The sequence below is a fragment of the Mesocricetus auratus genome, unplaced genomic scaffold, assembly GCF_017639785.1.
Source record: "Mesocricetus auratus isolate SY011 unplaced genomic scaffold, BCM_Maur_2.0 Super-Scaffold_100031, whole genome shotgun sequence".
NCBI classification, from domain to species: domain Eukaryota; kingdom Metazoa; phylum Chordata; class Mammalia; order Rodentia; family Cricetidae; genus Mesocricetus; species Mesocricetus auratus.
Window position 1 is genome coordinate 8,127,547 of NW_024429212.1, and position 24,426 is coordinate 8,151,972.

General features: G+C 48.5%; 1 long non-coding RNA gene across 1 annotated transcript; it reads right to left on the reverse strand.

The window, feature by feature from the left end:
• Positions 1 to 7,243: 7,243 nt before the first annotated feature.
• On the reverse strand, positions 7,244 to 17,537 carry LOC121135111. Its single transcript, XR_005872294.1, has 3 exons — positions 17,343 to 17,537; positions 12,471 to 12,625; positions 7,244 to 11,842 (listed from the first exon to the last, which is right to left on the reverse strand). It is a non-coding gene; the product is annotated as an uncharacterized LOC121135111 (long non-coding RNA).
• Between the last annotated feature and the right edge of the window lie 6,889 nt (positions 17,538 to 24,426).

Below are 24,426 nucleotides of genomic sequence, written 5' to 3' on the forward strand. Positions count from 1 at the left end.
GGGCGTGGGGCCGGGGGGGGGGTGGAGGGAATGACTGAGAGATGGGTGGCATAGCTCTACGCTCCTGGCTTGGAAGGGTCTTGGAGCCGGTCTCTGCTTTGCTACCTGCCGTGAATTAAATAGAGAGTAGGAACTACGTTTGTGGGGCCTTCACTGTGCGCCCCACTTCTCCTTGTCAGGTTGGGGCCCAACCAGAAACAGCAGCTGCTAGCTTTATGAGAGACAGCCCCCTGCACCTGCATCCACTTGTCCCCGAGGTTCCGCAGAACGGGCAGCCCTGACGTTTGTCACGTTTCAAGGCACTGGGAAATGACTGATGTCTGGTGACCTCGGGTCAAGTTCTTTCTCAGAATTTTATGAGCCATGTGATCTTGTAGCGGTAATAACAATAAAAGCGAGTGTAACACCAGGACTGTGACTACTGGGCATTGGCTACGTGTCGGGTGTGGTACTGGGCTCTCGCTAGTACATCCAAGCTGTACCCCGGGAGGAGGGGAGCCACAGACCTTACCTGGCTTAAATCCAAAGAATGCTCTGAGGATCAAACGTAAATGCCAATGTACTTTGCTCTCTGCAAAGCCCCAGCCAAACAGTCCGAGCTACCGATTGATCCTGTAGGAGTACCTTCCTGACTCAGAGTGGACAGATCAAGGGGTTTGGCCAGGAGCTGGGTCAGGTTTACATTGCTTGGCAGAGGGGTCTGCTTATTGTAATTCAAGGAGAGCAAATGAGGGCACAGAGCGGCCGACTTCAGACAGGAGGCTAACTCCTCAAATCTACTACCCTGTGTGAGAAAGCTGGCCAGGCTTCACTGTCCACTCAACGTCACTTCCGACAACGGTGCCTTGATGTAAAATAAAGCTTATGTTTTTGCGGTAGAGAGAATTCTGAAGGAAGCGCAGGCCAGTCAGCTTCCCAAGAGCATCACTGCTGCACTCCAAGCCAGCGGCTTCCACAGACCCTCCAATAATTGCCACTTAAAAATGATGTTGGACCTGTTTCAATGACTTTCTTAGTCATTCATCTAGAGCTAATTATTACCAACACGTGCTTTATTGTCCCAAGTTATGTGCTAAATGTGCGCATTGTGTGTACTTTGAACTCAACTATACAATTTTGCCCCCAGGTACTGGAGGGAAATTGTGTTTTTCAAGAGCAAACTTTAATCAAAAGGCAGGGTTTTATTAAAGGACCACGAACACTTGACAGCTGTGTGTGTGTGTGTGTGTGTGTGTGTGCATGTGCGTGCGCCCATGCGTGCATGCATGCGCATGCTAGTGCACGTGCGTCTGTGTAGATTAACAGTGCCATGTGATGAATTATGTGTGCCAGAATCATATGTTGAAGTCATAGCTTCAGAAGCTCACAATATGGCCTTATTTGGTGATAGGGGCTGTTAAGGCAAGATTTTAGGGCTCTCAGGCAGTGTGCCTGATTCTCCTGAGAGGGAAAATGTGGGCACAGATGTGCACAATGGGGACATTCTGTGGGGAGGAGACAGGGCTCAGGGTGATGCATCAGAAACCAAGGAACTCCAGATGGGAGCAAATGCCAGCTGCCACTTGGGTGTCTGATATTCGTGTATCACCATGGTATTGGGTGTTCCAGATAGGTGCTACTCCATTGCAGGAACGCATCACGACGTACCCCTGAATTCGCCATTACAGGATGTAGGTATTACCAACAGTGGTTCTGGGTTAGTCTCTGGTGTATATCCACATGCAGTTCAGGTGGACATGAGCCAAGGGGCAGGACTGTTGAACTGTAGAGCGTTCCATGCTGTAGAGCGTTCCATGCTGTAGAGCGGTCCACGCTGGCTGATACTACCCATGGCATGCTAGACCACCGGCGTCCAGACCGCCATTTGTTTCCTTTTCCTCCTCCCTCTCTCCTTCTGTCCCCTTCTCTGTCAGTCTAGTCTGATCCCTTCCTTTCCTGTTGTTCACAACTGCAGTTCCCGTGATCGCTGTATTTGCTCTTCACCTTCTCTCCTCTGAAAGATCAGCTCAGCTTTTCTGTAGCCTTTGGCGTTTCCTCTTCCTAAAGTATCTGGCCCTGTTCTTGCTGAGACAGAGTTGAATCCATCGTTGAAATCACAACCAGTAACCAGCCCCTGATCCACAACAAGACTCTATTTATCTAAGTATGCTTTAACTTTTTCCCATGAGATTCCTGCCATGCCTGCATTCCTCGAGGATTCCTTGGTGGTCTTTTCTTGCTGGGGTAGTAGCTTGAGTCTTTCACAGTGTCAGATCCCCACACGGCCATTTCTGGGACACAGCGGTGCATCAGCACTGGCATGCTGACCTCACCCTCAACGGCAGACAACTTCTTCAGCAGCTCGTGGCCCCCTTAGATTTTGTAGCTAGAAAAATCACGTTTCTTGTGAATACATACAGACCTGTTTCTTTTTGTTTAATCTTCATACATTTTCCTATCTAAGTGTCAGTGAAGAACTCCGGGAGAATAATGTAACCCTCTGACTTAGGAGAGCTGCTGGGATGCCCCGTTGGAACAGTCATTTCAGTTAGCTCCATCACTACACATCAACCATGTCTCATTCTAGAAGCTCCCTTTTCACTGCCGATAATGTTTTTTCTTTTTAAATCCATGCCTATAACTGCATTTGATAAGGTAATTTATTCATACCCACTAAGGCTTGGTTGCTAAATATAATGGGTTACAGTGATTGAACCATTTGCTTTTTGTGGTCCTCTTACGTTAGGCTGTTACGTACTGTTGTTAAGATGGACCTAATACCACGGCCCCCTATTAAGACAACACCACGCACCCCCGTTACCTGAAACCTGTGGGCACCCCTGGGAAGCATGGCAGCTTCTCTCACCCATTCCGCACCTGCCCATTTCCTTAGCATCGTCTTTTGAGTCTGTGGACCAGTTTGGTGGCTCTCAACACTGGTCACCCACTGGAATCATCAGTGGGGACAGAAAAACCAAAGGTGCAATGGTCTAGCTCTGAGGAGCTCCGGGAGGGGCCGGCTTGACCATGTGTAGGTGAGGACAGGAGTTGACCTGGGTTCTGAATTTTCTAGGAAACATGGCTACCCAAGGTTTCTAAGCTGTGGCATACAGCCGTCTCTGGAGAACAGGGAAGGAAGAGGAGCACTTTGCCAAGGTGGCCCTTGTTGTAATCTCCATAATGTATTTCTCTCTTGCTCCAATTTAGGGAAGATGAAAACAAATGTAAGAAGAGTATTGAAACCTACTCTTCCAGGAAGGAGGGTGGCCAGGGTGCATTCGCATTGTCCTATAGCAGTGGAACAAGGGGAAGAAACACAGTGGTCTGCAGCAGTGTCACGAAAGGACATTTGCCATCAAGCTGTAGGAGATGAGGGAGTGGGTTTGGGGGTGGCAGAGGCCCCTTGTGGTGTTCCTTAAAATGCTCTGCTCCAACCTAGCATCGCTGTGGCTGTGGACACTGAACAGAGGGGGAGCCGAGGTAGAGATTCCAGGGAGGAGAGGAGAGGGCAAGAGAGAGGACAGGAGAGGAGAGGAGAGGTAGAGTGAGAAGGAGAGGGCGAGACAGAGGACAGGAGAGGAGAGGGGAGGAAAGGGAGAAGAGAGGAGAGGAAGGGAAGAGGAGAAGAGAGGGGGAGGGGAGAGAGATGGAGAGAACGACAGGAGAGGGGATGTAGGGGAGAGGAGAGAGAGAGGAGAGGCAGAGAAGAGGGAGGAGAGGGAGATTAGGGAGACAGAGAGAGAATGATGAATCTAGTTCCACTTTTTGCCTCATCTGTAATTTGTAAAGATACTGCAATGAGTATCCACCATGTGCTCCATGTAACTTTCTGATCTGACTCCTTCTAAAATAGTAGAGTGCATTACATTGTATTATATCAACAGCTGGGTTCCCTGGCAGCGAGCAGTCACCTCTTAGCCTTTAATCCCAAAGGCGTAGGTTTTGTTTGTTTTGCTTTTAGACAGAGTCTCACTATGTAGCTCTGGCTGTCCTGGAATTCACTATAGAGATTCCCCTGCCGCTGCTTGTTGAGTGCTGGAAGTAAAGGCACACGCCACCGTGCCCAGTCAACAAGTGCACATTTCAAGACCTGTTTTTAAGGGTAGGCTAAGGTTCACTCCCCAAGCAACCCACAGATCTCCTTCCAGGACACAGTCCTACACAGAGGAGCCGTTGCCACTGGGAACACAGGCCAATGGCAGTTGCAGTTTCCAGGAGCAGAGCCCAATGGTGGGTGGAGGTGACAGCCACACACTTAGGGGTTCATGAGAGTTAGGACAAGGGGAGCTGTGGAGCCAGGAAGGTGGGAAGAGTCAACCCACCTCTCGCTCCCAGAAATGCAGGGCCCTCCCGCTGGTAATGATGAGAAGCAGCAGGGGACATAGGGTGCCTCCAGTTAATCCAAGAAAAAGGAGGTGCTCCTCCTGCAAAGGAGACTCCTCCCCAAGACACAGAAGAGGAAGAGCACTGCTCCAGGAGCATCAGATGGCCTCTATGGACTCCAGAAGATGGGAGGAATTCACAAAGAATGAGTGAAATCCAAGGTGGCAGCAGCAGTTCCTTCTGGGAAGAGTGGGGGGGGCTGAGACAAAGCTCTCTGGGGCGAGCGAGGAGTGAGAAGAAATGCAGGGGCATCACTGGGAGGAAGAAAATGGGGCACCAGGGAAGGGCGTCTAAGAGGGAGGCTGGGGATGGCTCAGTGGTGCAAATGCTCACTGAGCAAGTGTAAGAATCTGAGGGCAGGGGCTGGCTCAGCAGTCAAGAGCACTGACTGTTCTTCCAGAGGACCCGAGTTCAATTCCCAGCAACCACATGGTAGATCACAACTGTCTGTAACTCCAGTTCCAGGGGATCTGATACTTTCACACCAACACATAAAATTAAATTAAATTAAGTTAAAGAATCTGAGGGCAGGCTTCTAACAGCCATGTAATCCCAGGACTGGGGGACCCGAAGCTCCCTGACCAGCCAGCCTAGCCAGATCTGTGAGACACAGGTTCAATGAGAGATGCTGCCTCAAAAAAAAAAAAAAAAAACACGGTGGGGAGTAACTGAAGAATACCCTGGTGTGGACCTCCAGCCTCCACATGCAGGTGTGCAAACCCTACCCCCGTTAAAAAATTAATTCAGAGATTAGGTAGAATTTCACAAAAATTAATAGTGAAATAAAGACGAAGCATTTTAACTCCATTGGTATTTCTTGACATAAAAAGACTGAGAGAGCTAAAGAGGGCTGCTGTGTTCAAGCCTGTGGTACCAACAGGTCCAGGATATAATCCAATGACTTTATTGCAGTAAAAGGAGCAGGGAAAGGCCTTTGGGTATCCAGGCAACACAATCAGTTATTTTATGAAGAAAAGAAATTCAGATTGCCTTCAAAAGTCTAACAGGAACATGGAATAATATTTGTTACACCAGAGGGAAAAGTAAGCCAGCAAAAACAAATCTTTATTTCGGCATATGGTAGTTAAAAGCAAAAGGCTATTATAGGCCCAGAAGCTTAGAGAGCCTTGCTTTCATTTGGCTCTCCCCGAAGACTGTGCTAGAGAAACTGGTCCAGACAATCAAATTAATAAAAAGGACAATGAAGAAGGAAGGCTCTGGAAATTCTGCAGGTGAGATGCCAGGACATGAGGGAGCCATGGCTTTATTGGTCACCAGAAAGAGCAGGCACAGGGGCCCCACAAGGCGCAGTCCAGTCCGGAGCACACTTAGAAGCCGTGACCAGCCCTCCCCCAGTCCCAGACCCGCTGACCACATCTCCAGCTGGACCACCGAGATAAGGGTCTTCTATAGAAAGAAAGGCTCAGCCCTGGTGTTTGATAAGCCCTGAGGTCAACATCGGGGATATCATGCTTCTGGGGGGACTTGTGGTCTCCAGGATATGTATTAACTTACTCTCCCACATTCAAAGCGGGGTTGACAGCGAGTTATTTGGAAAGTCCTCTTGTCGCTGGTGTCTTTTGGTACTTTCCAAAGTGTCCTGCTCTGAATGCTTATTCATTGCTTCTATCTCAGAAGTTTCTAGAATTTCCCCTTATCCACGGATATATTTTCAATATTTACTTATGTGTTTAAATATTTAAATAATCCAATGTGAAGAGGTCATCACTTCCAAGGACTCGGTCTGTGTGATTCTAAAATCCTGGCGAAAGACAACAGGAGGTCGGACTTTGGAAACACCTCCCATCCCAAGGCAGGCCACCAGCCTGGAGGGCTCTGCTGAGCGTCCACCTATGGAGTGCTCACCTTAATTCCTCGTTCAGTCGTGTTCTTTATAGCTTGCTCTGCATCGGTGGTCACTGCTTCAAAGCAATTCACCAGGAACCTTCCTGTCCATGTCAAGACGACTGCAAGTGTTACCAGTGGCCACTTCCTCCCGCCGCCCTTCTGAGGCCAGCAGCCAGTCACCCCGAACCATCCAGGGGTCAGCTGGCTCCTGCTCCATCCCCGAGAGCCAGGGATCTCTGTGGTCTCCAGGCTTTTGAATAACTGCCTTGCCCACCGTTCCTCTTTGCCTGCTTTGTTTTCCTCCCGTGCGGGCGCTCTGCCCCCGTCTCCCGTCTTCTCAGACCTGCTGCCTCGTCCTCCCAGCTGTCCCTGGAGTGGACAGCTCGAGGCAGGTGCTGAGACGCCACCGGATGGATGGCTGGGATCCTGCACAATGTCCCATCCCACTGCCTCCCAGACTCGGATCTGACTCTCTCCCAGAGTCCTCCTCTCGGAACCCCACCATGCAGCCCCCTCCTCTGGCCACAAGCTCTCCAGGTCTTTCTCTGGCCAGAAGTCTTCTGTGCACACATCAGCCATACAAGTCTATATTCATTTTCAACACACAACGTCCTTTAACTGTTCTGTGCTTTAATTCAAGTACAGTCTTGTATGCCCATATATAATTATCTATAAGATCACTGGACACATGGAAGCTTAAGTGTCACACACACATCACACACCACACACCACACACACGCACGCACACACCCCTCATACACACACTCACCTACACACACTACACACACACACCACACACCACACACACACCCCTCATACACACACACCCCTCATACACACACACCCCTCATACACACACACCTTCACACACCACACACACACACACCACACACACCACACACACCACACACACCCCTCATACACACTCACCTACACACACCACACACACACACACACCACACACGCACGCACACACCCACCCCTCATACACACACTCACCTACACACACCACACACACACCACACATCACACACACATCACACCCCTCATACACACACACCTTCACACACCACACACACACCCCCCTCTCACATGCAGTATTCTGAAACCCACCTCCAAGGACAATGCATTAGTTTATAATAAGTTTATATCCCCAGAAGCCCTGAGTGTCACTGTCTCAGACTTACTAAGATAAAATGTTTTCAAACTTCTGCCTCAGCCAAGAGACAAGAGGGCCCCCATTGTTTTAAGTCCCATCTCTTCAGAGAGAAGCCAGCTTGCTTTTCCTCTGGTGTGAACCATCATCATTCTGTTCTTCAGTTATTAATCTGAGAGGTGTTCTTCCGTACTGAGAAAACGTCTTTTTGTGTCTAGCAAATAGATCCTAATCACTTCCTCCCAGCTTTGCTTCTCTCCCAGTCTGTCCAGAGTTTCCTTGACTTGAAGCTTCCACAATGCAAAAGTCACCCACTTGGACCACCTGCCCCGAGCCTGCAAGGAAGTGTCCCATCATCCTTCATTCACATGCAGAAGTGATCTGGCCCTTACTCTACTGTGAGACTTGTTAATACACAGCCTTCTCACCTCCCGTCCAGGGTTCATGATTCCCCGGAACACACAGCTCTAGGGTCCCCACACATCCAAAGACGCTCTCAACGCTTCCGCTGAAGTAGCTGCCTCTGAGCTGCGACCTGACACATCTTTCATGGAAACTCCCTTCCCATCTGTACGTCTGCCACCTGCCAAAGTTGGTCAGTAACCTAGATACCCTCCTGTAACCCCGCCGGCCCTCCTCAATGTTTCTGATCCGGTTGGGTTGAAGGCCCGGGGTGTATGCCACAAATGTTTATTCACCGTATGTGGGCTTAGTGACCCTGTCAGCCTGACAGAATCTAGAGCAGCCTGGAATATAGACTTGTGGGAGTTTTGATGACATCAGTTGGTGCAGGAATTCCCATCATAACTGTAGGCGGGATCTAGATTTAATAATCCGGGAAAGCAAGCTAAGCACAGGCCTGTAACATCCTCTGTTCTCTGTTTTTAGTTAGGGATGCCGTGTGGTCAGTTCATCCCAACTCCTGCCATACGACTTCCTTGCTTGGGTGGGCCACGACTGGGGCTGCTAGCCAAAAGCAGACAGCTTCTCTCTGAGGTTTCTTTTCTCAGAGCATATTACATTGCAGCGACATCGGGAGTAGCTACACAGCCTTTTATGAAGTCTGCCTTGATTTTAATTATCACAGCTTGCAAATCGCATTGCATGCAATGTTACCTCTACACCTTGGCCCAGCTGTGCTGACGGTGTGCAGGCGTTGCTGAGTTTCTAAGCAGAACAGCATGTCTGAAATAGGACAGTTCGATACTTGCCCAAGTATCCCCTTCTCCAGGGGGTGGAGCAACTGAGGAAAACACCAACTTGAAATAGAGACAGGCAGAATCACTTCCCCTCTTAGGACTCTTGGAATAAAAAACACATCTTCCGAGTGCCTCTTCTAAGGAACAGAAAGCCATGGTAGAAATACACAAGACAACACCCCCCATACCCTCATAGGCATCTACTTTCTGATTTCAATTAGAGCAGGTGGACGGATGAATGTGACTGTCTGGGCACTGTTGTGGGTCACACATGTGAGAGAAAGCAGAGTCTGACCACAGAGATGAAGTGACCAGAGATCCCAACTCCTAGTCCCGAGGTGTGTTGCTGCAGGCTGGTGCGGTTCCTCGTTAGGAAATACTCTGCTGGGTTTATGAGGGAGTGTATCAGAGAGGGGCCACTGACAGGTGAGGAATGTGCAGGAGAAAGGCCACGCCCACACAGGGAGCAAGGAGCAACATGGGGCAGGTCTGGCCAGGCACGGGGCAGTCTTCTCCCTGAATTAAGACAAAGCACGTGGGTGGGGATGTTTCCCTGCACCGCTTCTGTCTGATGGCTTCCTAAGCGTCCTGCAGTCTGGGGTTGCGTCAGGTGTACTCTGTGTTAGAGGCAGCTGTCATGATATTGCAGGAGTGGATGGTGTTGTTGTGGCCCATCAGAAGGCCCCTCGTCCTTTTAGGTGAGAAAAGAGCAGAACCACACGACAAGATGTCTTGCAAAAACAATGTGAACTGTCTTAGGGTCTGAAACAGGGAAAGTTCAGTCACTTCCCCTTGGTCCGGATCCACAGCAGCAAAGGACACATGCCCAGGGACTTTCTGTGGCCCATGGTGTTATCCAGTACCCACAACACAGAGACTTTGGAGACATGGCTGCTCTTTCCTTGTGCAGTGACAGATGTGGGGAGTGATGCTGGGTTCCAAGCCTGGGTTCCTAGCGGTGGTGCCATATACCTTTGATCTGCCTGCTTACCTCTAGGGGTCATTTGCTGCTGGCCATTTCTCTTATTTTCTAATCAGAGATCAATGTCCTGTGTCTCATGACAGGGCCAGTGCCTCAGGCACAGCTGCCCGTGGACAATTATGACTGACAACTCCTTCAAGCCATGGTCTACTGAGAACTAACCCGCATGGCTACTGTAGGCATCACAAAATCATAGCTCAACACTACAACATAAATATTGTGATTGCAAATACTTAGATTCGTCTTATGACCATGAAGGAAGTGGCAGTGTGAGTGTATACACACTACTTTTAAGATTTTATGGTTTTTTTTTATGTATGCAAGCATGTGTGAACCGAGTCCAAGTGCCTACAGAAGCCCAAAGGTTGGATTCCCCTGGAACTTAAGTTAGAGGTGGTTGTGATCCACCCAGCTTGGGTACTGGGAACCAAACTGGGGTCAACTTCCTAACTGCCGAGATACCGCTCCAGTCCCCCATATGACACTCGATAATACTAAGGTGAAATTTAAGCCCAGAGGCTCCTCATGCTGAGAATATTCCAGTAGCTGTGTTCCAGTGACATTCAGGAAAGGGCCCTGCAGCACAAGGGAACATGGGGGTTGGAGTCATGCCAGGCAGGCTCTACCGGCCCCTCTCCCTGGCCAGCAGCATTTCTCAGGTTACACTGTTGGACAGTCAGAGTATCAATGTCAGGGCCCAAAGTCAGAAGGAACCCTGTTGGTAATAAAGTGGGAGACAGAAAGACGAAACAAAGCAAGAGCTAGACAACTGTTGAAGACCTGCATACCCAACAGAAAGGTCTGGGGCCCAAGGGGGGTTGGCTGTAGCTGTGCTGTTCCCTTAGTTCTAACAGTTCTCCCCGTGTGGAGGACAGCGACACCAGCAATAGTTGGGCAGGGGACCGCTAAGCCTCAGGGATGCTGTCACTTAAACTGGCTTGGTCTTCCAGAGAGCACCTTCCTCTCTCCCACTGGGACCTCTGTTCACTGCTGCAGCTCAGTTTCTGTGAGAACACCCCCTGACTGCAAGCCCTACTCCAAGAAGACACACATGACATGATAGTCACAAGCCCTACTCCGAGAAGACACACACGATGTGATTGCCACCGGCCTTTCCTTGAACCCTTTATTCTCGAGGAAGGAGATGGAATCCTCCACGTCAGAATTCTGTTTACTTAGCCCTCTTCAGAGGCATTTGGAGATGCAATGGGGGTGCACCTGTAATGCCAGAGCCAGGGTCAGGGCAACAAGAGGATCGGGGGTTCGAGGTTCTCTTTGGCTATCTACCGCCAAGGTGGAGTCCTGCCTTGTCTACATAAAACCTTGGCTCAAAAACTCCAAAACAACAGCAGCAGCATTTGAGGGGAACATACCCTTGTGGCTTGTTCTGAGGAGTGGGGATGCTGGGAGCTTTCCCCACACAAGCCCCAACCTTGGTTCCCGCCTCACAGGAAAAAGCGGATTCCCCACTTTTGGATCTCATTCCTATCCAGTTTTCCATATTCCCTTAAATGACTCTCTCCCTCATAAATATATTTTATAAAATGCTTCTGGCACCTTTGAGCTCTTGGCATTGGTGCTTTTTAAGTATCAGAAAAAAACCTGGCTTTTCCAGATTGATTTGCGTATCAGTCTATTATACCCTTGAAGATTATTAGAGGCTTGATAGTAACAAGTTTTATCTCCTGCTGCACACCTCAAAATCATATGACATACCGAAAGTTGACAGAGTATATTAATTTCTCTACACTAGAGTTAATCTAGTCAATGTATTAGTTTCTACTGTGATCTTATGACGTCAATAAAATGTTTTTGTTCGTATATATGCATCCAAAAACAAAAGGAATGTAGAATGTCCTAGCCACTGGAGACAGTTACGGTTGAAAATGTCTACTAGCAGGAAAGAAAGCTGGCCACATGTCAGTTTGAACTATTTTAGAATTTCTATCACATTGGTACCCAAGGGTGTAAAAGTGAGTGATCATCACAACTGGGCAGATGCAGGGATGAGTGAGTTCCTTCTCTATGTTTCTCTGAATTGGCAACTTGTCCTAGGTAGAGAGATATTTCTTTGTTTCTGGGAGGAACCATTCAAAAGCAAATGCAAAAGCACCCTCATGAGGTTCTTTCCTCCTCGTTCTTGACTCTCCAGAGCTCAGGAGCCCTGGGTATACAGAGGCCAGAAGATCCTTGTTCCTTTGGGGGTCGGTGCTGTCTCTGCCAAAAAGATGGACAGGGACGGCTCGCTCTTGCATAAGTCACTTGGTACTCCAGAGAATAAGGTGGGTGTTAGTGCTGGAAGACAGAACAAATCTTTAAGGGAAGGTTCACGGGCTGTGATGGGAAGACAGCCCACTGGGATTTCTCCATGGGACATTGGATCCCCTGGAGCTAGAGATAATGGGTGTTGTGACACCTTATGTGGGTGCTGGAACCAAACTCAGGTCCTCTAGAAGAGCAACAAGTGATCTTAACCACTGAGCTATCTCTCCAGCACAACATAAAAGAAAACCTATTTGTGTGGACATTGTGTGGTGTGTGCGAGGGAGGCAGGAGAGGGGTGAGAGAGAATGCAGGTGGACACGTGGCTTTAGAGCTCACCCTCTACCTTGTCTGAAGCAGGATCTCTTGTTGACTATCCAAGCTTAGCTGGCCTGCACTTTTCTGTGGCTTCTCCCATCTCTACCTTACGCATTACCATGTCTGGCTTTTATGTGGATATTTGGGGGTCTGAACTTATGCACTTACACTGGCACAGACAATGCTCTGCCTGCCGAGTCATTTCTCCAGCCTAGCCTACCTCAACGGGTAACGGAGAGCAGCTTGCCTCCTGGAACTAACTTTGCACAGTTGTAGGAGCAGAGCAAAAACAGGTTATGTTTGGGTGATGGGAGATTCCACAAAAGCTGTAACAGGAACTCACCTCCAGTAGCCGATGCTTTGCTCCACAGAACAAAGGGGCAGAGGGATTAGGGAGTGGCTCAGGGTAACGGAAGGTAACTCTGAGTGCATCGATCATGTCTTAATCTTTGCGTGGCTGAGTCCACTCTTGCCTCACTGGCACATGGCAAGCATCCTCTAAGAAGACACAGAAGTTGATCTCTCATTTTGTTGAATTTCTAACCTCAGAACCTTAGAGAGAAGACTTGGAAATGGCAAATGAAATGTTTTCTATGTGATCTTTTATTCTTAACTATGTTTTAAAATTAATGTATTAATCTTATATATGCAAAACACAAGTACCCCAGTTCAGTTCAAGGGGACAGGTTTTGAGATGGCTACAAACCAGGCAAGTTGGTCAAGAGTATTTCAGAGCAGTGGGCCACTAAAGGCTCCCCATTGGCCAGGAACTTCCTGGGAATGTTTCTGGAATACAAAGTCCTGTTAGACAGACTTCCACCTGCCTGGTTCTGGGGCTTACACAGTAGTCTGTGTACAGAGACTTGCTACAAGGATGAAATCATGACTACAATCCAGGCTGCGGCTGCCTGGATTTAGAACTAGGTGCGTGTCTGCAGGGCTTCCTGTTTTCATGCAGGAGAAGAGACAGTGTGTGAGTTCCCTGTCCCAGTGATGCTAAGGCTAGAGAGACAGAAGCAACAATATGAATGTCTTTGCACACTTATAATTAGCTTTGCAAGACTTCAGACCTTTGACCATATTTCTTTTTTAAAATATTGTCTGTTCATTCTTGTGGTGTGTGTGTGTATGTGTACACATGCAAGAGTGAAGGCATTCATGCACACACAATGCACACACATACACAGAGATGCATGCACATATGGAGAGAGAGAGAGACAGAGAGAGAGAGAGACAGACAGAGAGAGAGAGAGCTCACGTGGAAATCACAGGACATCTTTTGGTGGATTCTAGGATGGAGCCTGGGTCATTAGGAAGGCTTAGGGGGCAGTAGGCACAGGAAGCTGGGTTCCCTCCTGTGGAACTCTGCTTAGGGGGAACCTCTTTCTCTTTTTTTAGGCTGTTACCACTGACACTTGCCAGGCTCTCAGCCCACAAGATTAACTCCGGCTTTCATGATCTCATTTCCACCATTCCTGATCTCTGCAGGAAACCCATATAGTACCCGCTTGTCTCCACCTGCACTTCCAATGCTACTACACATGGGTAAGCTTGACAGGCAGGCTGAAGCCATGGGCCAGGAAGGCCCAGATGTAGCAAAGGCAACCTCGTGCTTATCCTCAGCCGGTCCATGGGGAAAATAAACACGGGAGGCTCTGACTGCAGGGAAGAGGGCATGGTGAATCTCATGGCCACTCTTCACCAGATCACTCTCAACTCCTCCTGCTTCTCAAGTTTATCATCTTTCTAGCCCTCGGTGGATGTCAGGCAACAAAACCACCTCTTCTGTAAATCTTCAGATTTATAAATGCTCCATAATGTCAAAACTGCTCCATAATTTGGGGGGAGGGAATGATAATGTTTTACTAGTTATCGAGTGGCTCAGGTTGTAAGACCCAGCATCCATAGCATGGCGCGTTCTTGTCACTGACTTTGAAAGTGGGTGGGAAGAATTTTGGTTAAGGGCTGGTGAGATGGCTCATGTCCACAAGCCCAGTGACTCAGGCTCCATCCTAGAGTCCACAGGAGAAGGAGATGGTAACCTCCCAAAAGATGGCCTGTGGTCTCCACGTGAATGCTGTGGGGTTTGTGCGTGTATATGTGTGTGTATGTATGTATATATATATATATATGTGTGTGTGTGTCTGTGTATATGTGTGTATATGTGTGCCTGTGTGTGTGTCTGTGTGTGCATGCATGCCTTCACTCTTGCATGTACACACACACACACACACATACACAAATAAATGAATGAACAAGCAAATAGTATCTTAGAAAAGAAATAATGGCTAAAGGCTTGAAGTCTTGCAAAGCTGATGAACACAGAGAAGTCTGAAAAATTGTTCTGAATGTTGATTAAACAGACATTAAATAGAGCCTCAGTGAGGGACAAGAGGGGCTTTTAAAGCACACATGGGTGTTTCTCCCCTCCTCTTCCCCACTGAAAGCCAAGGAAGGTAGAGGACTGTTTGCTCAGTAGAAGGTTTTGCTGTCAGCAGAGGTTTATGCAATGCCCATCCTCTCAGTGACTTCTCTTTCTGACTTACTGGAAATTAACATTTCCAGATAGATTTAGTGCAGTGTGTATGCGTGGGGGGGTGTTTAGAATCCAAAATGTTACAAAGAGTTTTCATAAATATTGTTACCTGATCTACGTACCACGCCTAGTTTTTTGTATTATTACAACATTGGAGAGGTAATTTTTTAAAACATGACATATACCCAGTATCCTATTAAGAAACCGACTCTGGAACCATCTGAAGTACACTGAGGTAGGCTTTGTCCACAGGAGTGACACACCCCTGATGATGATGGGGGAAAGTATAGGTTTATATTAAAGCCCAAAGAACATGGATTAAAAATGTCTCTTAGGTGGTTAGACACCAGAGTAGTTTCCATTACATCAACAAATAGGGAAACCAAGCCGTAGAAAGAAGTGCATGGCTTCCCATGGGTCTGTGTTAAAAATGGCAGAAAAACCAAAGCGAAGAGTACTAACTAAGTCGTGTTCTGTGTTAGTATTCGGGACTCTGTACTGGCCTGTCCGTGGGGTTCTGACAGGGTTTGCTCTCAGCTGCAGCCACTAAGAGCACAACCTGTGCCCACCTCCCATTCTCCTTCTCTCTCTCTCTCTCTCTCTCTCTCTCTCTCTCTCTCTCTCTCTCTCTCTCTCTCTCTCTCTCTGCCTCTCTCTCTCTGCCTCTCTCCTGATGCTCCTGTCCCTGGAGGCCGGTCTCCCCCCTCCCATTTCCCCTTTTTATGATCCCCTTCCTTAATAAGCAACCCCACTGCTTGGACCCTGTCACATGGCGTCTTTCTCTCACGCGCTACTTTTCTTAAATTACAACTCTGTCCTGGGGGTGAGAGGCTCCATTCAAAGAATGTGATGGCAGCTGCTGCTCTGGAGATTTTCAGGAGGGATGTCTGTGCTACTCCACCCCACAGTGGCTCTTCCTTTTCCCAGTGAGCGTCGCGGTGCTTCCTGGGTATTCGTTCAAACTGTCCCCTTTCTGCCTCAGCTGATGTGAGCACAGACAGCCTGGCGTTATCAGCGAGGAAGCTGTTTGAGAGACGGTATCTCTTCTACCTAGGTGTACAGACGGTGAAGTCTAGGATTGGCATTCATGGCTGGCCACACGCCACTTGGCTGAATTCGTTTCCGTAAGAAATCAAGAAAATCTCCTGGAGAGATAACAAGTGTTGACATCCCTGGTTGTCTGCTGGGAATATTTTTTAAATTCTACAAAATCCAGGGCCGGAGAGATGGTTCGGTGAGAATAGGCACTTGCCACCAGGCCTGATGACCTGAGTTTGATGTTTGGCATCAGAAGAAGGCTGACTTCTGCAAGCTGCCCTCTGACCTCCACATACATGAATGAAAGGACGAGTGAGGGAATGAATGAATGTATAAAGAAGATCTTACAAAGCCTCAGAGCCCAGCTTTGGGCTCTGCTGCATCAGGTGTTCACAGACTACTCCCCATTGGCTGATCCTGTTCAGGACCTCACTCCTTATCAATCAGACAGCAGATATAAAGGCAGTGCTGCTCTAACCCAAGCAGGCATTGGCTGGGGAACTAAGGCATCATGCTAGACTACGTCCACAGGAAATGACCAATTAACACACAGGGGATTGTTCAGGAAATCGAGAGCCCGGTGTTTCAGTGGGAAACTTCTACTCATCATGATGACCTAGTCTTGGTGGTGGGGAATCAGGAGGAGAGGTGGGGTGCGGGGGTATTTTATTTAACAACGCTGGGTAAAGCCCAGTGCAGCAGTTCACCCCTGTGATTCTAACACGAGGGTGGCTGAGACAGGAAGATTGTCACATGATCAAGGTCATTGGGAGCTACACAGCAAGACCCTGTCTCAAAACAACAGCAGGGAGAAGCTGCTGGGAGCAGGTGCTACCTGTTACGTGTTGTATTATGTGTTACACGCGTACCACATGGAAGTGATAACACTAGGATTTGCCTCCATTTTGTCAGATTGAATTTCCACAGCTGGGAGCTCCTAACAACGACTGTGTCACCCGCTGAAACTCCCCTTCTCCCACGGCACCTCCTCTTCCAGGGCATCACTGGGGATCTCCTCAGGGAGAAGATGCCCTGTGTCCCCATGACTCCCTTTACCGTCCAGTAGGACAACACTGTGTGTGGACCACAGAAGAGGTCCCTTCTTTCATGGATGCACAAGGTGAGTGACCACACCCCTCCTGGGAAAGAAACAGGAGGATCCTGATGGCATCCTGTGCTATCCTGTCTCATGAACAGACTGACATGGGGGCGTGGCTTGGGCGTGCATCCTGGCCTGGGGGAGTGGCTTGGGAGAGCATCCTGACCTGAGGGGCGTGGCTTGGGAGAGAGCCCTGATGGTGGTAATGCTAGAAAGATCTCTAAACAGAAGCTGGACCCTGTGAGTCTCCTGGCTTCCCTGTTGTCCTGTAGCATAAGGGAAACCGGGTGAAGAGAATTAGAGAACTCTCCAGACTATGTCTGCAGCCTTCTCGTAATCTGTGATTACAGTGGAATAAAATAAACTGGTCCCTGGAACGTTGATTTTAATTGGCCTCTCAAGGGCCACCTCCGCACCGCCGTGTAGAGGACCAGCGTGGGCCAAGCCGAGGGTGACCCGGGCTTCTTCACCTTCTTCATATTCATACCTGTGTGTGTCTGACACACCTTTTAAGATAGAATTAAAATAAAAAAACAGCTTACCTTGGAGGAGGAATTTCCAGCTTTCAGCTCGCAAACGGTGTACTTCTAGGTACTTTTCACACCGCACTGTCCCTCTAATGACCACAGATCTGGACAGCCGAGTCGTCGCTGCACGGTGGACGGCAGCAGCTGGGTATCTTCCTCCATGGGTTTGTTTGGATCCTCAGAGGAAATCTGGGTACTTTTCCCTTCAGGAGACCTAAGGGCGTAGAGAGAGTGAGTGTGTGTGTGTGTGTGTGTGTGTGTGTGTGTGTGTGTGTGTGTGCAGGGCGATGGAAAATCCCAGCTCCAGTCCTAGGAGTGACTTCCCAGATAGCCTCCTTCACAAGTGGTCTGCTTTGTTTACGGCAGTCACGTGCACTGTAAGATTTATGCCTGTGGCCCAGGACCCGCGGGTGCAGTTTTCCCCTCTGAGATATGCAAATCTGTCTTCAAAACAATGGAGCCGAATTAAAATATCTTGTGGGCTCAGAGTCGCTGCTTTCTTGACAATGCTAGCAGAGCCATTGTTACCTCTCCATTGTACCAGCCCTCCAGTGACTGTCATATCTGCTCCTTGAAAACCGAGCTCCCTCCCTCCTTAAGAGAAATTAAAGAACAATATTTTATAATTATCCAACACTGACTTCGAATGAACTGCATTTTAATTTTCCCAAGGAATTCGGGACCGTTATTAAGGTATGGAAAAGAGGAGGAAATGGCTAAGCCTGGCCTTTGAAGTCCTTTGAAATTTAATTGACCATCAGGCCACTGAGCTGTCTTGGCACATGACCATTTAATAATAGGCAGCTCAGCCTTGCATCAGGAAGAAAGGTGTAATTCATCAACGCTACACACCATTTACATGGCCATCCACCGAGATTTCTGGGGAAAACTGCAGAACACACACTTTTAAGTAATTTATGAGCCTCTGAGTGGCATTAAAGCAACTTCGTCCTGGTGGTAAGAAAAATGTTTGTGGACAAGTATGCTTAATACTTTTAAAAACTCGAGCCATGACTACACCTTGCCTACCGCCCAATTAATGGAGTCACCGGGGGTGGTATTTGTTTTTGTTTTTTTAATTAGGGACTCTGGTAAGTAGAGGAATACCTTAAAAGTGTCTAATTTAAATAAGAACACTGTTTTATATCCAAACAAAAACAATTTTCTGACGAATCTCACATTTGATTCACATGAGACTCAATTTAAACATACCAGTGAATTTTTGTACTTTAGCATAAAGAAATATAGTTACCATTTTTCCCCCAAAGTTTGATCTAAAAACAGTTCAGGCCCTGTGGCCTTAGGGTTTGTGGGAGGGGGACTCTGAACTGAGCCCTCCCCCTCTGAGTCCCCTAGAACTTCCGGGGAGTCCGCAGCTGGTGCTGATTTCCTTCTGATGACCTCTGCAGCTACTCAAGTCTAGACAGACTGTTTGATGCTGAAACATCATGGAGAATTATGATGTCCAATCTTCAAACAGGTCAGGACCGTTTCTCTAACATTGAAGTTCATAGACCTGCACACAGCGGAGTATCCTCCATCATTCTCCACCGTATGTCATATGTGTGATACACACATATACGTGCGCACATATCAAGACCTCTGCTATGTGAATGTGTGATGTAGTAGTCACCCCCCAAATTCCAAAAGCCTTAGCACGTGTGCATAATGGGACTGACACCTTCTGTGAGAATCTTAAGACACCATCACATGTTTGGTTCTGTGACAATTAAACACTTGAAATGGTAAACATACATTATAAGTTTACCTTTTTGATGGACGGAGAGATGAACTGCCACCCAAAAGGTCAGAGTTAGGAGATGTGAGCATGGTGAACTCGGATGACCGCTGCAATTCCTACATGCCCATATGCCCCCACCACAGGTCAGACCCCGCCTGAACAGCCTATAATGAGCTTCCTCCAGGCACGGCAAAGCATGACGCTGCACAAAGTCCTGCTCACCCAGCACGCGCACCATCAGATGAAAAGAACACGCCCTGCTCCATTTATTCCACGGGCACGCATTTACTCAGTTCCTTCCAGAGCTTGAGTGTGTGCAAGGAAATAACTTGCTATGTAGGTGAATCTGTTGGCTCATGATCTCCTTCTGGTCTGATTTGATACGAATTTCAGAATGTTCATAAAAGATAAGAAGTTAAAAAAAAAGGTAAGAAGTAGCGCCAAGAAGATGTTTCAGTGGGTCAGATGCTTATCATACAAGCCCGAGGACCTGAGTTCAGATCCCCAGCACCCGCATAAAAATCTGGGTGCAGCAGTCCAGGCCTAGAAGGTGGAGACAGAAAGACCCAGAGAGCTTATTTGCTAAATAGTTGCTGATGAGTGAGCTCTAGGTTCAGTGAGATGCACTGTCTCAAAAATAAATAATAATGCAGAAATATTAAGATACACAAAATAGGGATGTCCTATGATATTTTATTGAGAGAAATCAATTATGTGAGAAGCCAAGAACCAAAGGTCCACAGGTTGCTCTCCAGGCCGCAACTGGAACCCAGAGAGAGAGAGAGAGAGAGAGAGAGAGAGAGTCTCCTCCCCCTAGCTCTTTTTATACCCCAGTAGGTTCTACGTACCTGTGAGCACACCCACAAGGGTGTGGTCAGCGCTACGGGTACATAAGATCTCTCTCTACAAAATTAAAAACAAATAAGTGGAGGACAGTAGAGGAAGGTACTCATGACTTATTTCTGGAACATTTGTATATGTGCACACAGGAGCTCATGTACAAATACAGGCTCAAGAGTGTGTGTGTGTGTGTGTGTGTGTGTGTGTGTGCGCGCGCGCACAGCGTGCGTGCATGCGTGCGCGTGCATATGGCAGTGCACTTCTGGAGAAGCTGGCCTCAGGTAAGCAAAACAAAATGATGACTTTAAGTTGCCTTTGCTAGACACCGTGTTTTGGCCAAACTGTAGAAACAGCTATCATCTAGGAGCCTCCCAAGATAAGCAATGGTGGAGTCTGACTGTGAGCACAAACACGCAACAGGAAATTTCCCACTGGGCTCTTAGGCCCATCTGCACTGTCCATCAAGGTCTCTGGGAAAGCACTGTCAGTATGATACAGCATCGCAATATGAGTTCTCACATCTCTGATGAAGAATCTACTTGCAGTGATAAACACTGCACAACCATCCAGAAGGAGCTGTGCCTACACTGAACCATTCTGCCCAGGGACTCATAAATGCAGCCTGCCCATGCATCCAAGTCACCTTTTTATGCAGGTCTAAGCCAGGCAGGTGGCTGCACCTCGGGCAATCTGCTCCATCTGACCCCAGAGTTCAGGGTTGGCTGGGGCCATAACTGCCAGTGTCGGTCATTCAAATACATGCTTTTATCACTGTGTTCTCAAGTGGCATTCTGCCTGTAAGGAATGCATTTGCAAAGTTGTGTTTACAGTAATCCAAGGACAGAAAGGCACACTGCTGTGCCTGTTAGGATACCAGCAACTGAGAGTGACATCATCTTCAATGTATTCGTATGAAGCCTGTTATTACGGTGTCTCCCACGTGGAGTGGGGTTGAAGGAAGGGACTGATCCTAATATTTTAAGCCATATCCTTTACTCAGCTGAGTCTCTTCAAATAGTCTACAAGAGATGATAATTTCCCTGCAGAAACCCACTTACTCTGGCCACCAGTTCTGAGGCCCCTACCCCTTCTGTGCATCTCCAGGTGGGTCCTGTGGGATTCACAGCTCACGAGGTCACCTCTCATGAAGACAGTTGCCCCTCTGTATTCGCGAGCTCAGCCTCTGTGCATCCGATTCAAGTCAGATTGAAAACATTTGATGTTTCTCTTGTGTTTGGCAGAGGACATGGCTCTTGTTTCTGAGAACCGCAAGCAGGGCTCACTTATGGGTTGTGGACACATTGACGTGATTTTGCACTGAGAGCTTTGTAGTTAATGCAGAAATCTGTGGTGTACTAATAAGAACTATCCCTGTGCAAAGAATGTCTGTGGCTTGAGTCGGTGTGTGAGTGCACAGGCAATTGTAGTTTTGAAGAGTGTGACGTTATCTTCTGTGAACACTGCGATCTCACCCAGAGGAATCCAATGAGGTGGTTATTATGGCTTGTCCTCTTAGGTTTTTTTTTTTCCTTATGAGTTGCTTTTGGTACATGATTAAATATTGTTTTTATACGTACGCACATACTGGAGAAGAAATCTGCCTCCGTACGGAGTACACAGACACTTTCCTTTGTCATTGTTCCCTAAAGACACAGTATAGCCATCGTGCCTGGCGCTTGTATCATAACAAGTGTCGTCAGCAAATTACAGATAGTTGTTGGTATAATGTGCATAGGATGCACTCGGGCGCCCCTGTGCTTAGGTAGCTGCGGGGTCTGGAAGGGCCTTTATCCTGTTCCCTGTGGATCCTGAGGGCAGGCTTCTCAGTGCTCTCCCACTAGACCTGGGAGAGCAACGTCCACCAGTCTACCCCAGACACCTTCCTTATCCAGGCTCCTGAGGGCCCCTCTTCCAGTACCTGCCGACAGATGATGGGTCAAGGACCTTGGGCGGGACTCTGGCCACTTTTTGCAGGTCCAGCAGTTTTCCTGTTTGCAGGGTGGGCAGCTCTGCCCCTTGGCTTTGAAGGCTTAGTGAAGCTTGAGGCACTGGGAAGTCCAAGTTGACATTGCATAGCCAGTTTTGACTTATCCCACATGCTCTCAAGCAAAGGGGCCCTGGCATGCACACCGCCCTGCTGCTCACTCAGTCCTGAGGGTCTGCTTTTTAGGGAAGCTTGCTTTTCTCTTGGAAGGCCCTATAAGCGCCAGGTTTATTAATCGCACATCTCAACCCCTGCCATCCATTTTGGCATCCCCCAGGAATTCCCCTCTGCCCACACAGAGGCCCGAGCATTCTCTTGGCCTGCTCCTAGCAACTGATGCCCATGAGCTGTGGAGAAGCGAGTCCATGCAGGAGTGGGTGTATTGCCTTCTCCGAAGGAGCTCAGACTGGTGATTTTCCATGTGCGAGCTCATGGCCAGTTTTCACTCTCAGCAGAAATAAAGGCACTCCCCTCTTCCACAGAAAAGTGTGTGTCTGTCTCCATTGACACATCATGAAAGACGAGCTCTCTGCCATGGTGAGCCCAGAGCAAGAGCTTTGGAGAGAGGGAGTGAGACGCCCACCAGTCTGGGAACCGGAACACAGGAGAGATGTGGGTGTATGCTTGTGAACACACTTGCCTCTGGAGGCCACACAACAACCCCAAGTGTCGTTTCTCGGGCATCCTTTCGTGAGACAGGGTCTCTCATCGGTCTGAAGCTCACCAGCAGGCAGAGCTGGGTGGCTGAGGAACCACAGGCACCTGCCGGTCTCTGTGTCGCCAGTGCTGGGGTTACTAACACGCGCTCTTGTGCCTGACTTTTCTAAAATATGGGTTCTGGGATCCAATGCAGGACATCGTTCTTGTAAAGCTTCCCCTGCTAAGACATCAGTCTCCAAGAGCATTCTTCATGGCATAGGAAGTCTGCAGCGGATTGATCCAAAGCCAACGCATTGGCTAATGGGCAGCCTCCCAGAAGCCCCTTGATGGTCTCACAAGCCTCCCTTACTAGTTAAGCACACCTAACTTTGTGTTAGCCACTCCTGTTCATTCCTATTTGTTGTCCCATCTGTTCTAAAGTACGCACCCTCCCCACTCCATTCTTATTCTTATGGGCTGTCTGTTACGGCACGGCCATTCCCAAGACCAGATGAGGCTAAGGTGTCCTGGTTTCTCTCACCCCACCCTCTCTTACCGATTCACCTATACCGTTCCTCGCATTCATGCCTTTTTCGTTTGTTTGTTTGTTTGTTTGCTTTGCTTTGTGGCCCACTTGGTTTAATACTGGCCACCCTTGTGAACGACCGCAACTCCGGGCAAGCAACTGAAGACAGTGACTAGCTCCCTTCCTAGTGTCCGTCCGTAGCCAGCGCCTAGCACCTTCATCTGAAGGTTCCTCTGGAGCTACAAGATTGTTTCCAGTTAATTTAGTCACTTAGTTCTATTAACTTAGCTAGACTCTTCGGAGAGTGGTCTCTCCCCTCATCAGCTACCCTGGCACTTTCCAAGAACAAACAAAAGGTGTGCTCTGTTCTTTCCTCTTACTGCCATTCCACAACGGTGGACTTGTCTCTTACAGGCGCCTCCTCAAGCCGCTGACACTTAGGCTAGTAAGGATCCTGCCAAGTTGCTAAGGCCAATATGTACATCAGCTGTTTGGGGGAGGGGTTACAATGAAAAGCACTGGAAGCGCTGCCTGGGATGCTTTCTCCCTAAACATGGACTTTACATGTCTGGGGACCTACCCAGCCAGTTGTGTTGAGTGGCATTACACTGACCCAAGGCTGGCTTGCTCACAGGAGGAAAGTGGTCTTTCTGGGCCTGCTTACAGTAAGGAGACACTGCACGGCTTCCCTCTGGGAGAGTAGCTCACCTAGGCCCAACCTAGCACATGTGAGCCATCACCCTCCATTTGTGCATTGGGGGGTCTGGAGGTGGCTAGATTCTGGGCACCCCTCTGACTTGCAGCTGCTCCCATGCCGGAAGCATTAGAAGTCATCCTGCAACCTGAAGGACACCGTTAGAAACCCAGAATCTCACCAGGCACCGTCAAGAAGCACATGGCTGAGAATGTCCTCGGGCTGGCCAGCGATGAGCTCCTCTTGTGTGTCTACGGGGTAGGAAGAGGACAATACTATACCCCCAGTGACCCATGTGGCTGTCCCTGTGGTATCTGCTTCCCCGTCAGCTCCCTAAGGGCAGAAACTGAGGAAATGCACTGCCTCCTCCACGCCCTGTGTGTGGCTCAGCCAATTATAGCATTAGAAAAGCGAGTCACTGCCAGCTCTTCCCACCTGGGCAGCCTTGGGCTTCATGAGTTCTGAGCTTCCGCAATGCCATTTGTGACGTGGGGCTTCCAGAGAACACTCAGAATGTGACGTGAAGAGTCACCTATATGTATGGCAAGAAACCTCCCATGTCCTTTAGTTAATGGCTGTAAGCAAAGGGGCCCGATCTTGAGTCTCTTATTGGCCAAGATTCCTATGGGTAGTTCATGTTTAACAAACTCAGGGAGAACAGGGGAGCTGTGATCC